General features: G+C 35.6%; 1 protein-coding gene and 1 long non-coding RNA gene across 8 annotated transcripts in view; both read left to right on the top strand.

Annotated features, from left to right (window-relative positions):
* LOC111370708 (probable LRR receptor-like serine/threonine-protein kinase At1g56140) overlaps positions 1–16,775 on the top strand; it is a 57,698-nt gene that overhangs the window by 15,219 nt on the left and 25,704 nt on the right. The gene's annotated exons all lie outside the window — the stretch shown is intronic.
* Positions 25–10,698, top strand: LOC111370714. The gene is made up of 2 exons (XR_002698484.1): positions 25–74; positions 6,525–10,698. It is a non-coding gene; the product is annotated as an uncharacterized LOC111370714 (long non-coding RNA).

The raw sequence follows: 16,775 nt of genomic DNA, 5'->3' as shown, positions 1-16,775 counted from the left end.
AAATTTGTATATGAAATTGGTTCTAAATGTAACTGCTCTTACAATAATGCCACCACTTGCCACATTATTGCTCTGTAAGTAATATATTTTCTTGATGCTACTTTATTTTAGTATGCCGTATTGATTGTTGGAAATTTGTATATGAAATTGGTTCTAACCAATTCCTAATTATTTAAGTGAAGTTGTTATTTAGTGATTGAAAAATTAAGTCAAATTTAAATCATTTATACATGTGAATTATTGGAAAATGACAAAATATTATGGAATATTCTAAAAATGATTTGACTGAAAAGATGTTTTTCTATACGAAAGATTGTAATTTTTGATATTCCATAATATTTTATGTCATTTTCCAATAATTCAAAAGATGTGTTTTTTCAAATATAGAGACTAATTTCAATAGTTGTGTCTCTTCCAAAGGGGGTGTCTTTTAAGACAAACCTTTTCAACATTTATATATAGACCACATGTATGAAAGTTTCATTAATTCACTTCATGATTGCGTTATCATTCTAATATATATTCACTTCAAAATTCTGCATTTGTTTGAAGTCTAATTTCATATAAAGAGGGTCAAAGCATAAGTAGTTTGTTGGTCTATGTAATCTGGAGTGCTTCTATTGCGAGATGTGGTCATTGTATCTTGGGAAACGTGTTGACCCCAAAAAATGTGGCCAACAGAATCCCGACCTCGTCCCTTCCACACCTACACATGGAGCACCCCGTTAGAGGCAAAGGCCGCCGGTTGAGAAAAAAGTCCAACGACCGTTTGTACTCCGATAGTCAAGTCAATGGCCGGACAAAAAGAAAATAAATGAGTGCAAGAGAAGGGAGAGGAGATTTGGTTTGAGTTTAGAATACATACATTAATTGTGAAGTGAAGCCACATTTATATAGATAAATGAAATGAAATGGGCCAAGCGGGTCATGGGCCAAAAGAAAGGCCCAATGTGAAATGATTAATATGTATAACAATAGTCCCCCAAGTCCAAATCGTATATTTATATGCGGGTCGGACTTGAAATATGAACTGTCAAATATGTGATTCCCGGTCAACTAATGTGGGACCCTCTCCATCATAAGTATGCCACGTAATTATGGACATAACAATAGTCCCCCAAGTCTGAGTCGTACATTCATGTGCGGGTCGAAGTTTGAAATATAAGCTGCTAAATATGTAAGGTCTTACTGATTGCCTCAAGAATGTAAGTCACTCCGATATGTGAGGACTTACAAACTGCTTCAGAAATTGTGTGCGAGTCAGAATGAGCGAGGACTTATGAATTACTTAAAAAGATAAATGCTCCTTATATTTTGTCAAAATTTCGTCAGCATCTCTCCTTTAATATGGACTAAACCAACCGTAATATAATACAATATATCCACAGCATATATACCAACAGGGGCGGAGTTAGGAATCAAAGTTAGGGGGGGGGGCAAAAAAATTCTAAAAATCTAATGTACGAATAAAATTTTTGGTCATTTTTATTTCTGATTTTAGCGAAACAATTGAAAATAGTGATACAGGTACGAGAGAATATAACATTCATATGAAGAATAACAAAAAATTCTTCAAATACACAATTTTTACGTAGAAGTGTTAAACGATCGTGCAAGTGCTTCCTTTTTCCTATTAATTTGGGACAAAAAATTTCAAATCCTGCCAATTCAAATTCGGCTCTTAGGTTCTAAATTAAAACTTCTAATTAGTTGGATAGTAGATGTGGTGAGGGAGAGGGAGAGGGGTTTTAAGATTTGAAGAATTAGAAATGTTTCCTTTGGACAAACATGGGCGGAACGCCATTTGCAGGAAGAGTCGATGGCGGTGAGGGAGAGCAGGGGCGGACAGGAAAAGCCGAAGATTTACTTTGGGCGACGGGCTACCGTAGATGAATTGACAGGAAAGAGAAAATAAGGCGTGATTTGATTTGATGAAGGATATTAAAATTGGGCGAAAAATTAAAACCAAAAATTGGTTTTAAGAATTGGGTTGGGCTCGCCAAGTGATATTTGTTGGTGGGCTATACACTAAAATTAAAAAAAAAAATCATCAATTTGTACCATATTTATTGGACTTGGACTTGAAAGGCAATGGGCTACAGCCAAGTGTAGCCCACTGCCAAATCTGACCCTATATACCAAATAAATTTGGGGCCCATTTACCCCTTCTAATACTTGTAAGTATAAAGTGAATAATGTGATGACATTTCTCCAAAATATAATATGCAGAATGCCTATCATGTATCATAACAATTGATATGCTAGCACTGTTCAATGTATCAGTAGTGCTATAGAGAAACAAGTAACATGATGTCGATAATAAAATGAAAATGATGATAAAATGGCATACGTACTGGCTGTAGTGAAAATAATGAATGACATGCTAGCAGTTATATAACATTTGTGCTTGGAAGCAATAATATAATGCACAAGCTAGCAGTGATATGTCGTGATACAAAGATATAGTCTCACAATAGTCCTCCCAAGTTTGAGTTGAATATTTATATACGGATTGGACTTGAAATATACGTCACTGTGATAAAGTGATGTAGAGGCGATGATCTTGATGCAGAGGTAATGCTCTGATTGCAAAGGCGATGCTCTGGGCACAGTAGCTGAGGCGATGCTCTGGATTGAATATAAGTAGCTGTACTGATACTAATGCAGAGGCTGACTCTAGACTGAATATAAGTAACTGTATTTATACTGATGTAGAGGCCGACTCTAAGCTGAACAGTTGTACTAATACAGATGCAAAGGCTGACTCTGAATTGAACAGTTATATTGATAACGATGCAGAAGCTGACTCTAAACTGGACAGCTGTACTAATACGGATGCAGAGGTTGATTCTGAACTGAACAGTTGTACTAATACGGATGCAGAGGCTAACTATGAACTGAACACCTGTACTGATGACGATGCAGAGGCTGACTTTGAACTAAACAGCTGTACTAATATGGATGCAGAGGCTAAATATGAGTAGAACACTTGTACTGATAAAGATGCAAAAGCTGACTCTGAACTGAACGGCTGTACTAATACGGATGAAGAAGCTGAATCTGAATTGAACAGATGTACTAATAATGATGCAAAGGCTAACGGGTCGACGCTTAGATGCTTGCGCGAGGGCAAGGTTTAGGTGCCTGCTCTTGACAGGGCTTTGGTGCTTGCATAGGGGTAAGGCTTAGGTGCTTGCTTTTAACAGGGCTTTGGTTCTTGCGCGGGGGCAAGGCTTAGGTGCCTGCTTTTGACAGGGCTTTGGTGCTTACATAGCGGCAAGGCTTAAGGCTTAGGTGCCTACTCTTGACAGGGCTTTGGTGCTTACGTGAGGTAAAACTTAGGTGCCTGCTCTTAACAGGGCTTTGGTGCTTGCACAGGGGCAAGGCTTAGATGCTTGCGCTAGGGCAAGGCTTAGATGCCTGCTTTTGAAAGGGCTTTGGTGCTTACGCGGGGGCAAGGCTTGGACAGAAGCAAAACTCTGAAAGATAGGTAGTTGTAATGTGGAGGCATGATGAGCCTTCTGAAGATAAGCGGGGCTATAATGTAGTAACTCGCACAACAAGGCATCTCATGAAGTGGTGAACAAGCTCATCTCAAACTATCGAAGACTTATAAGTCTCAAATAGACGAGGTCTTATAGCTAGACTCGTGATATTGAAAGGTGAGGGATAATCATCTCACGAAATCAGAAATAAGCATCTGACAAGGTGGGGAATGGACATCTCGCCAATAACTCTCAAACTATCGGAGCCTTATAAGCGGCCTCGGAGAAACGAGATCTTATAGCTAAGCTCAACGATATTGAGAGGTGAGTGTTCTAAAATGCACGCATATACTTCGCATATGCACGCATATTCTTGATGCTTTTTCGAAACGCATCGCATATGGGGTATGCGCGAGATAATGAAGTCAACTCATTTCGTTGACCGCATATGCACCCATATTTTCCAAAATGCCCACGCATTTATATTTAAAAAAATATGTTTTAATTAGCATAACAAAGTTCATCCCATTTTTATAACTTAAAAAATTAAATTGAGTCCAACCAACATCCAATTAGCCCACATCACTTTAGTCCATCAATAATATACAATAATCTCTAATGTTTTGCTTTTGCATAAATCTTCATCTGGGCATTAACATAAAAATAGTTCTTGATTTGACCATTAGTTCATCCGATTGTGAGAGATATTGGAGTGTCTTTGAAGGAGTAAGTACTAATTAAATAATTACGCTGATGCATTTTAGTTATTACTTTAGTAGTTATTTGATAATTTAAATTAGCATACTAAAAAATTTCAACTTCCTTTTATAGTTACACACCAAGAAGAGAAACCGCATAGATGCCACAAGGATGAAAATTCTAGTTTACATCTAATTTAATGCATGGTTGATGAAGAAAATGAAGAGGAATGATAAATTAGAAACTTCATTAACAAGTGATGCTATTAATACACTATTTTGGATTGTTGATGGTTGTGATGATGAGGAGTAAGTTGACAATAATATGTTATCATTTACAAGAGATAATAGAAATTCTCGATTTGAAATAAGGAGGACGATGAAGATGATTTTGTATCGGATAACACGAAAAATGAATTGGATGAAAAAGAAGATATTGAATTGGAATCTAATAAAGAGTTAGACAAGATTTAGAATTTTTTAAGTCAATATTATTGTTTGATTTAATTGTAGGAATTGATTAACAAATAACTGTATTTTGATTTTGAACAATATGTTTTTGTTGAAATTTTGAAAAATATATATAAATTTAAAGTTATTGTCTTATTGTAGTAGTTATAATTTCGATTTTTATTTTTGAAAATTCGAAAAATATGTAAGAATGCATTATTTTATTTATTTATTAGTTTAAAATGTTAAAAATTGGAAAACGCATAATTACGTATATGCTAAGAAGCACCGACACGGACATGAGTGTTCGACATGATACGTGTCGTACATGTCGATACGCAATTTTGTGAAAAAGTTCCGACACGATACGTCGTTGACACGTTGATTACAATATTTTTTAAATTTATTTTAATTTTATAGTAATAATTTTTTATACTTATTGTATCATATATATCATTATAAATAGAAATTTAAAGGGATTTTCAGAATTTTTCTTGCAATTTTCGTAGCATATCTTGAAGAAGATTGCTTATTTAAGCTGATTTTTTTGTTGAAAGGTAAAATGGTACAAACTTAATTCAAATAATTTTTTTCTATTATTTTATTGAAGTTTACAGCTCGTGTGGATTAAAAAAAATGTACAAAGCATTCACCAAATGAGAAAGTTAGCAGGTGGTGGGGCCTTACAATTTAAAATATGCATCGATAAAAGGAAGACTCTTCATTTCCTTTTCCATTCCCATGACTTTTCAGCCTTATCCAGCCAAGTTTTCTTCCTTTTCTTCTCTCTCTTTTTTCTTTCATTTCCCAGGAAACTTTCGTCGGCAGCAACTTTTCAGCCCAACATCTCTTCCCTTTCTCCTCTCTCATTTTTCTTTCCTTTCCCAGATGGCTGCTTCCCAAGACACTTTCTCCTTCGCCCGTTGAATTTCTTTCTAGGTAAACTGTTAATTTCTTCTTCATTTCTTCTTCCACATTTTCTGGTTGCATTTCTTAGAGTCAACTGCCTTTTCTCTCCTCCGACACGCTGCAAGCAACTCCGACATGTGTCGGACACAGTTACATTATTGCCGATAATGTGTTCATGCTTCTGAGCGTATATGCTTCGCATGAGCACGCATATTCTTATAATGCTTGATGCTCGACCAAAACACATTGCTACGCATTACGCATTTTAGAACCTTGAAACATCTCGCGAAGCCAGGTATTGTTGTGACTCGAACCGTGTATTGGTGCTTCCATATTTTCATCTAATAAAACGGGTTGTGAAAACACGCTTTTGTAAGTGGCATTCTGCCAGATGCTGACACGTGGCTCTACTCTTACCGTAAGATGGAGGGTTTCATATTGGTGATATAAATATGAACTTAACTCTTCGTTTGGCTGGACTGTTCATTTTTGGTGACTTTTCGAGTGAGGCTTCGAGAGAGTTCTTCTGTGTTCTCTCATCTGAGGGTTTTCTGCTTCCCTATTTTTGTAATCGATCGTCTCATTCGATTAGGATTGAAGGTTTTAACCACTGAATACGTGTATATTCTTGAGTGATACTTAGAGTCCTCATGTGTTGAGGTTAGGGTTTGTGGTCTGTTGATTCGAAAAGGATCTGAAGCAGATTTGTGATTCCTGTTTAAGAGATAAGTCTCTTTTCTGTGTATTCTACTGGTTGATGAATTTTGTAACCTTCGATTGCCTATTTTTGGGGTTTTAGTGTAATCGAGCAATATCCACTTTGATTGGATGCTCAACAGGGGATTAGGTGTTTGACACTGAACCTCTGGGGTTTCGGCCAAAAAATCTTGTTGTGTTCTTTATTTTTGCAAGTTTAATTTCCGTTTTTTAGATCGATTGAATCTTGCAACTTATTGTGTGGGTTTTTTTTGGCCCCTTTCAGGTATAAACATCTGGCGAAGCGAGGAATGGACATCCCGCGAATCACTCTCAAACTATCGGAGTCTTATAAGCAGTCTCGAACAAATGAGGTCTTACAGTTAAGCTCAACGATAGTGAGAGACGAGGAATAAACATCTTGCGAAGCCAGGTGGCGAAGTGGGAAATGGACATCTTGCGAATCACTCTCAAACTATCGGAGTCTTATAAGCGGCATCGAATAAACGAGCTTTTACAACTAAGCTCAACGATAGTGAGATCAAGGAATAAACATCTTGCGAAATCAGGTGTAAACATCTGGCGAAGCGGGGAATGTACATCCCCCGAATCACTCTCAAACTATCGGAGTCTTATAAGCGGCCTCGAACAAACGAGGTCTTACAGCTAAGCTCAACAATAGTGAGATGCGAGGAATAAACATCTCGCGAAATCAGGTATAAACATCAGGTGAAACGAGGAATGGACATCCCGTGAATCACTCTCAAACTATCGGAGTCTTATAAGCGACCTCGAACAAACGAGATCTTATAGCTAAGCTCAACGATAATTAGAGGCGAGGAATAAACATCTCACGAAGCTAGATCTAGCGAAGTGGGGAATGGACATCCCGCGAATCACTCTCAAACTATCGGAGTCATATAAGCGGCTTTGGACAAACGAGGTCTTACAGCTAAACTCAACGATAGTGAGATGCGAGAAATAAACATCTCGCGAAGCCAGGTATAAACATCTGGCAAAGCGAGGAATGGACATCCCACGAATCACTCTCAAACTATTGGAGTCTTATAAGCGGCCTCGGACAAACGAGGTCTTACAGCTAAGCTCAACGATAGTGAGATGAAAGGAAAAACAATCTTGCGAAGCCAAGTATAAACATCTGACGAAATGGGGAATGGACATCCCACGAATCACTCTCAAACTATCGGAGTTTTGTAAGCGGCCTCAAACAAACGAGGTCTTATAGCTAAGCTCAACAATAGTGAGAGGCGAGGAAAAACCATCTCGCGAAACCAGGAAATGCCCTTTTTTTCAAGGGCAAACACATCTGACCATCAGCTTCTTCCTTTATTCAAAGAACGAGGTCTCCAAAACATTGCATATGATAAGAAGAAAATAATAGATCTGAATATTCACATCAATGGGCTCCCAAGCATGTCTATCAAATCATATCCAGTTTAATTAGCGCCCAATAACCATGAAACTCCATTAATTCCCAGTTTGTCGAGTTAAGATTTGTTATTTAATTACCAAACAAATCATACGAAAATGAGGTAGTTAGAATTTGACTATCAGATAATAATTTTCACATGAGTGGAAATTTTCAAATGAGCCTGTAATAAAAACCTCAAGTTTCCTGCCATGCTCTACCCTTGAAGAAATATTAACAATGGAAGAAAATCATCTCTCACATATTTTGTCACCTTTTTCTGAACGAGATAGACCAAGCTGAACAAGTAGAAATGGTGGCCTGATGATCAAAGACTTGGAATATTCTTTTTCTACTAGCTTATTTCTAATTCTCCAAGTCAAATATTTCTGTTCTTTTTCCATGTGATTTAGAATAAACGGCAGGCCAAAATGGAAGCAAGAGAGGACACCCAGCCAATAAAATTTATACAAGAACGAAGCTGAAGTAGTGTGACCATAGCTCCCAGCCGTAGTGTATGTCTCTTGGGTAAACTAGAAAGACCCAATGGCTAACAAATTATGGCCCAAAAGAAATAAGTCTCAATGCCCAATTGTTCATAATAAATGGCAGCCCAATCTCTTTGACAAAAAGGAAGTGTCATGAGGCCCAAGTAAAATAAATCCTTGGGCCCAAGAAGGCAAAATAACGGCCCATTAAAGAAATTAAAGAACATAACTAGAGCTTTATAAAGGAAAGTGGGCCTCTTTCCTAAGGGAAGTAAAATTAATTGGCCCAATTATTATTTATGTAGGAATGGGAATAAAATTTAGGTGGCCCAATAATTATCCATTCAAGTTCAAAAAAACATGGGAAATAAATTCACAGGCCCAATTATACATACCCGTTTAGTGGATCTCCATAAGAGGTCTCCAAGCCCTTTTTTTTTTTGTAAACTCGTTGAACCAAATTTTGAAAAAATAAAGCCCCATCACTTTATGGGACAACCCGGCCCAACAAGATGGCATTAAATGGCACGTGATCCAGCTAAAGTCTGGAGAAGATTTGAGTCTGCAGAACAGCTGGAAGAAAGACAAGATTGCCTGTCGGAGGTTGGTACATGTTGATTGGGCTGCCTCTCTATTCTTAGCTGGCCCAATCTTAGTAATATTGAGCCTTGCCAGGTTGGTTGATTCCACGGGTTGAAATTGGTTTGGAAATTAAAAGCGTTTCTTGGAAACGCGTTTTTCCTTTATAATGGGCAACTGTTGTGGACCTTACACTTGGCATCCTTGTGATCGTTGGATCCTTGATTTTTACTGGACTGTTAAAAGTCTTCTGACCTTTCACTTTCGCCCTAATCTGAGTGAACGGTTCTAGGGTTTTCTTCGTCCTCTCTGAGGGTCTTTGGACTCTTCTGTTCTTGCAATTTTCTGAAAGCAATATCTAATTTGAGTGATGTTAGGGTTGTATTTGGTATATGATATGTGAGATTGTAGAAAACGGAGTGTTGTGTTAAAGAGAGGCGAAAGAAAACTGAAATTGAAGGAACTGTTGTTTCTTCATACATTCTTGTATCGATTCTTTGTGATTCTTAGTGGATTTGAGCCTAATTTACTTTTGTAGATGCTCAAGGGTGAGTAGGCCTTTTGGCTGGACATTCGTCCCCTTAGGGGCGAAAAATTCTTGTGTTCTTTACGATTCTGTAATTCTTTATTGTGTGCTACAATCGTTTTTAAGTGAAATAATAATTCTGAGACCAACAAGTGGTATCAGAGCAGTTTACGAAGGGTTAGGGTTTTTTCTTTGAATTTTCTTTTTAAATTTTTTTTAAAAACCCTAGATCTTAGATTTTTTGGTTAAATCTTAAATCGAGTACACTTTGTAAAAATCTCTTACAAGATTTACCTTCGGTTCAATTTTTGTTGGATCTTTTTCAACTACGAACTTTGTGATACTTCTTTGTGATATTATTTATGATGATTATTGTATTTTTCTTATTTTTTTGAGGCTTCTGAATCTTTGAGTGATGTTTCATAAAGATTCATACTGAGTAATAGTGAGTCTACTCGACTCATTCCGATTCCTGCTGATTTCTTGTTGATCGGTATTAAATGGCACGCTGCAAGTGCACAGGTCGCGATCAAGTAGTATAATGGACCTTTTAAGTCCCAGTCGATCCCTCAGAGAGTGTTGTTTTCAATTACGAGTGTATTTTTTTCAAATTAATGAAAAAGATGCACACATTTAAAAGTTCGATTTTTAAAAACTATAAAAAGGTGAAAACTCGATTTTGATTTAAAATATTTAAATAATATTTAAAAAGTGGAAAAGTTTGATTTTAAAAGATGTTGGAATTTATGATTTCGCTTAACCCTTTTCAAGCCAATTATGCGTCGATGCAAATTACCAAAATATGTGGTTAGACCCGATTTTTCAAAATTAGTCAATAACCTTTGTTGAGAGATATCAACCCTAATTGCTTGGCATTAACATATTTCTATGTCGTTCTAAACCAAACAACTGCATTTAATTTTTGTGAAAATAACTCAACGGGTCACATAGGGTAAGTATACGTGTCTGGATAGCGTATAGTCGAAACCATACAAACCTATGGTATTAATTATTTCGGTCTATTATGTGTAACTATTTTTCAATAATTATACAACTACCTAACCACAATATCTATTGACGTCAAATAAATGTAGTAATCTTAAACATGATAATTAATACACCAATATTTTGATAACAAATGCATATCTAACAACATATAACACGATATTAATGAAAATAGGTTAAGCTAATACATAAATTCCAACATAAACTTGTTTAGTTCATCATTCTAACAAAATAACAAAAAGATTCTTATAAACATATCATTACAAACATGAAGAACTAAATGAAAGGAATACAAAAGTTGAGATAAAACACTTTTAAATACGAATTGTAATTCCTTCAATGTATTCTTCAAGCTTTCCTTAATGATCTCCTTGCTATATCCACTTGATTCCCAAAATAAAACTAAAATTAACAAAAGAAAATAAAACTAAAAGAAAAAAAATCAAGAAAAAGAGAGAGAGAGATAGAGAGAAAAGTGAAAGAGTTGGGAAAATTTTTTACCTACCAAATTATATTAGTATAAATATGGAATATGTATAAAATATAATATAAAAAAAAAGATATTATTAGACATAACATAAATATCCTAAAAATATCTAGCATAAAATAAGGATAAAATAATAAAAAGGTTGACAAAAAAATCTCGAAATTGCAGATTAGGTCCTTCAACTTTCATTTAGTGCAGTTTGGTCCTCGAAATTTGACTTTTATTACATTTAGGCCCTTCCATAATTGCACTTCAAGTCCTTAGCTTCACAATTTTGTTCAATTTAAGTACTTTTCCTTCTCTTTTCGCTTGTTACACTTCTTTCCGGGGTTTTAGCCTACAAAAGTAACAATTATACAATTATAAATAGAAATATACTCAATTTTATCAATAATAAAGTCCCAAAAAGTGCTAAAAGTGTGTAAAAACACACTTATCACTTGTGACTCACTATTGAGTCATGCTGAGTTGCTGTGACTCGTTGGCTTCTTGTGTGATACCTTGGATTGTGCAACCAGTTCTAAAATTCTTTTAATTACCTCCTTCATTCTGTAATACTATGTTTTTTCAATCTTTGGTATAAGTTTCTTACTTTCTTAATTTCTCAATTAACTGTTTAGATAATATACTATACGAGTTGGTCATTGAGGTAATTGGTCTTCTGCTACCTTTCTTTGTCCAAGATCTCCTGGGAATCTGAGGGGGTAGTGGGTTGAATAGGTCATCACTCCTTAGACCCTCTTTCTAGTTGGTATCATTATCTTTACATACTCCTGTTGAATATCTGCACATTTTAATATAAGATTCCCATATTGAAATCTTTATTGTTTACTCTCACTGTCTGTACATACTATATCCTGTGTGATATATATAAATATATAAACTTGAATCTGTGAATTTATCTGTGATTATGACTACTGCACAAAAATTTGAAGTAGAAATTTGGAGAGGGATTGGAGATTTTAGTTTGTGGCGCCAGAAAATAAGGGATCTGTTATTACAACAGAGGTGTGCTGGGGCCATTAATGGGGTATGGCCTGCTGAGATGAGTGCATATAGGAGACAGGAGTTAGATGAGATTGCTTGGAGTTCAGGGGTTGTTTGGGCCCGATTTTTTCATCCAAAAAATTGATTTTTTGACCGTTATTTTACTATTTCAGCCGTCATATTTGACTTCTTCTCTCACGGGTGGACCCCACTTTTCTTCTAACGGTCAAAAAATCAATTTTCAAAATCACTCCCAAACAGCCTCTCAATTTTCTTACATCTGTCGAATAGTGTAGTAAGAAATGTTGGGGAAAAAACTACTACTCAAGCCTTATGACCAAACTTGAATCCCTCTACTTGACTAAATCTATGCCCAACAAATGTAGTCTTCTTAGGCAATTGCATAATTTTAGATTTGATCCCTCCTTAAGTCTAGAAGATAATTTTGATAAATTCACTAGATTGATTCAAGAATTGACTGGCTGTGAAGAGGAATTATCTGAAGATCAACAAGTTGTTGCTCTGTTAAATGCACTAGGTGATAAATACAGAGAACTGAGAAATGCTTTAGAGTATGGGAGAACTGACCTTACTGCCTAAGAAATAAAGAACTTGAACTTAAAACAGAATCCAAAGATTTTAAGTACTTAAAACAGAATCCAAAGATTTTAAGTTTGGGGAAGGTTTGAATGTAAGAGAGAAAGTAAATCAGGACGAACAGAATAATCAATGTAACTTTAATTCACACAAGAAGGGAAAGCCTCAATTTCCTAAATTCAGAAATCAAAACAGAAATCAATCAAAACCTAAGTTGCCAGCCAGAAAATGTTATTACTGTGGTAAAACAGGACATCTCATAAAGGACTGTTTTAAGAAAATATCTGACATGAAAGGTAAACCAAATATAGATGGGTCTGCAGCTGTTGTCTACAATAATGAACCTGATATACAGGGAGTTGTTTTTGTTACCACAACCAAAAGAAACCAAAATGAATGGATTCTTGACTCTGGGTGTTCATTCCACATGTGTCCCATTAAAGAGTGGTTCACTGATTATACTAACCTGAATAGTGGGGGTCAAGTTCAGATGGGGAATAATATGACCTGTCAAATAAGAGGTATTGGAAACCTTAAGTTGTTAATGGAAAACAACAATATTCTTGAATTGTCTCGAATCAGATATGTGCATGATCTTCAAAGAAACTTGATTTCTTTGGGGCAATTGGATGATGAATATGAAATTAGGATTCATAAAGGACAAACTGTAATTAGTTTTAACTGTATAGAGATAATCTCTTCTCCTAAATCTAATGTAATCTTTACATTGCAAGCTAAATCATTAGTTGGAAATAGCTCTGCAGTTGTAAAATCACATGACAATAAATCACATGACAATAAGACCCTGATTTGGCACAGGAGACTTGGCCATATTAATGAAAAAGGATTAACAATTTTAAACAAATTAAAATATTTTTGGAAAGGGCAATATTGAAAATTTAGAATTTTGTGAAGATTGTGTTATTGGAAAACAAAATAAACTACCTTTTAAAACTAGAATTCACAAATCAAATTCTATACTAGAGTATTTACATGCTGACCTATGGGGTCCAGCATCTATAAATACTTTAAGTGGGTTCAGATTTTATTTGCTAATTGTAGATGATTTTTCAAGAAAAATTTGGACTTTTTTTTAAAAACATAAATCAGACACTTTCCAAAATTTTAAACAATGGAAACTGATGATTGAAAATCAAACAAACAAAAAGGTAAAAGCACTTAGAACAGATAATGGTCTTGAATTTTGTAATTTTGAATTTGATCTTCTTTGTAAAGAATCTGGAATCTTGGGGCACAGAACAGTAACACACACTCCTCAGCAAAATGGTATTGCAGAAAGGATGAATAGAACCTTATTGGAAAAGGTTAAGTATATGTTGCTCAGTTTTGGTCTTCCAATGATCTTTTGGGGAGAGGCCCTGAAAACTGCCACTTATCTGATAAATAGAATACCTTCAAGTGCGATTGATTTTCAAATCCTTGAACACTTATGGTCTAGAAATTCTCCAGATTACCTTAAATTAAGGGTCTTTGGCTGTGCAGCTTGCTCTAATCAAAATGTAGGCAAACTTGAACCTAGATCTCAAAAATGTATTTTTCTAGGCTATGGTGAAGAAACAAAGGGTTATAGATTATGGGAGAGAGAAAAAGGTGGGTTCAGGGTCGTCATCAGTAGAAATGTGATTTTTGATGAAAGTAAATTCCCTTGTAAGATCCCTTCAACACGAAATACAGATTTGACCTTTCATGTTAAAGAAACTGTCCTGGATAGTCTAGAAGATAATTCTAATGAACCTGATAATTTGATTGAGGTGGAGTCTATTCAATCTGATATAGATCAACCTCAAAATGAATCTTATCTTGAAAATCAATCTCAGAATACTGCCCTTGAAAATTATCAGTTGATCAGAGACAGAACTAAAAGAAATAGGTTCCCTTCTACAAGAATTAATGCAGATGAACTTGTAACATTTTACACTGAACTTGAATTTGTTAATTCTGAACCAACAACCTTTGAAGAAGCTAAAAATTGTAAGGAATCCAAACTTTGGCTGAAAGCCATGCAAGAAGAAATGGACTCTAACTAAAAATAATACATGGATCCTTGTCAATAGGCCTAAAAATCAGAAGACTGTTGATTGCAAATGAGTTTATAAAATTAAAGAAGGTGAACCTAATTTTGGGGGCATTAGATATAAAGTCAGACTTGTGGCAAAAGGTTTTACACAAAGAGAGGGTATTGACTATAATGAAATTTTTGCACATGTTGCTAAATACACCTCTATTAGAATCTTACTTGCCTGCCATGATAAATCTGAAATTATTTCTGTTAAAGAAAAACTTAAATCTGAATTTGAAATGAAAGATTTAGGACAAACAAAGAGAATTTTAGACATGGAAATCAATAGAGATAGAAAGAATTGTGTTCTGTATGTAAATCAAAATTCTTATGTGAATAAGATACTTGAGAAGTTTGCTATGACTGAGTGTAAACCTGTAACTTTACCCATTTCAAATCACTTCAAACTTTCTAGTGAACGGTCACCTAAAACTGATGAAGAATATGATAGAATGAGTAAAATACCTTATGCAAATGTTGTTGGTTCTATTACGTACCTTATGATATGTACAAGATCTGAGTTAGCTCATGGTATAAGCTTGCTTAGTAGATTTATGGCCAATCCAGGTGAAACACATTGGTTAGCAATCAAATGGATGTTAAGATATCTAAAGGGCTCAATTGAACTAGGATTAAAATTCCAAAGGTGTAATGAAGGCATTATCCTGAAAGGATATACAGTTTCTGACTTTGCAGGAGATTTAGATAAAAGAAGATCAACCTCTTCCTATGTGTTTACCATTTGTGATGGTTGTGTTAGTTGGAAGTCCCAACTACAAAAACTTGTAGCTCTATCTTCCACTGAAGCTGAGTATATTACAGCATGTGATGCTGTTAAAGAAGGCTTGTGGTAAATTGGTTTCATGAATGAAACGGTTAGAATCTGTACTGATAACCAAAGTGCAATTCATTTGAGTAAAAATCCTGTATATCATGATAGAACTAAGCATGTTGATATTAAATTTCATTTTGTTAGAAATATGGTTGAAAAGGGATTAATTAACTTGGTTAAAATCCCAACCGAATTTAATTATTCTGATATTGGTACTAAGGTTTTACCTCTAAACAAGTTCAGAAATTGTCTAAAAATTCTGAACATACTTTGAAGGTAATAAATTCAATTTGATATTTGAATTTTACTTGTTATTTTTGAAAATCAACTGACTATTTTTCATTTTCTTTTTTACAAGTTTTATAGAGCAAATGAAACAAAAATTAGACCAAGTTTGAATTCACAAAAGTTTGAATTCACAAAAGAATACAAAGAATAGATCAGCAAGGTGGAGATTGTTGATTGGGCTGCCTCTCTATTCTTGGCTGGCCCAATCTTAGTAATATTGGGCCTTGTTGGGTTGGTTGATTCAACGAGTTGAAATTGGTTTGGAAATGAAAAACGTTTTTTGGAAACGCATTTTTCCTTTATAATGGGCAACTGTTGTGGACCTTACACTTGACATCCTTGTGATCGTTGGATCCTTGATTTTTGCTGGACTGTTAAAAGTCTTATGACCCTTCACTTTCGCCCTAATCTGATTGAACGGTTCTAGGGTTTTCTTCGTCTTCTCTCCGATGGTTTCTGGACTCTTCTATTCTTGCAATTTTCTGAAAGCAATATCTAATCTAAGTGATGTTAGGGTTGTATTTGGTATATGATCTGTGAGATTGTGGAAAACTGAGTATTGTGTTAAAGAGAGACGAAAGAAAACTGAAATTGAAGGAACTGTCGTTTCTTCATACATTCTTGTATCGATTCTTTGTGATTCTTAGTGGATTCGAGCCTAATCTACTTTTGTAGATGCTCAACGGGTGAGTAGGCCTTTTGGCTGAACATCCGGGCCCTTAGGGGCAAAAAATTCTTGTGTTCTTTACAATCCTGTCATTCTTTATTGTTTGCTGCAATCGTTTTTAAGTGAAATAATAATCCTGAGACCAACAGTACATGTACATAATTTTTTGTACACATCAAGATTAATCCTTGGGATTTATCTACTTGTAGATTATGGCATTCATAATGGGTGCCATAATGTACAAGTGGCACCCCCCTATTGGAGGGGTGTCGGGTATGGCATCCACACGTAGCATCCTCCTAATCCTTGCCTGCAAGGGACTACAGCCCCAGAAAAAGTATGCTGCCATGTTGGTCTGAAATACACGCTACCATCAAGGTCATAATCCCATCAACATTAATTGTCAATACATTTTGGACCAGAGCTAAGCCAAAGAACTGGCGGTCATTGTGTGCTGCCGAGTGTTGTTTCCTGTGCCGGAGGTTGCCTTGATTGTCAAATGCTTGCCGCTATAATTGTCGCCGAAGCGGGGGTCACCGAGTTCCATGAAACGTAGTGGCTGCTCTATGGTG

The sequence above is a fragment of the Olea europaea genome, chromosome 21 (assembly GCF_002742605.1).
Source record: "Olea europaea var. sylvestris chromosome 21, O_europaea_v1, whole genome shotgun sequence".
NCBI lineage: Eukaryota > Viridiplantae > Streptophyta > Magnoliopsida > Lamiales > Oleaceae > Olea > Olea europaea.
Note: the sequence above shows the minus strand (reverse complement) of the source record. Positions and strands in the feature narration are given on the sequence as shown.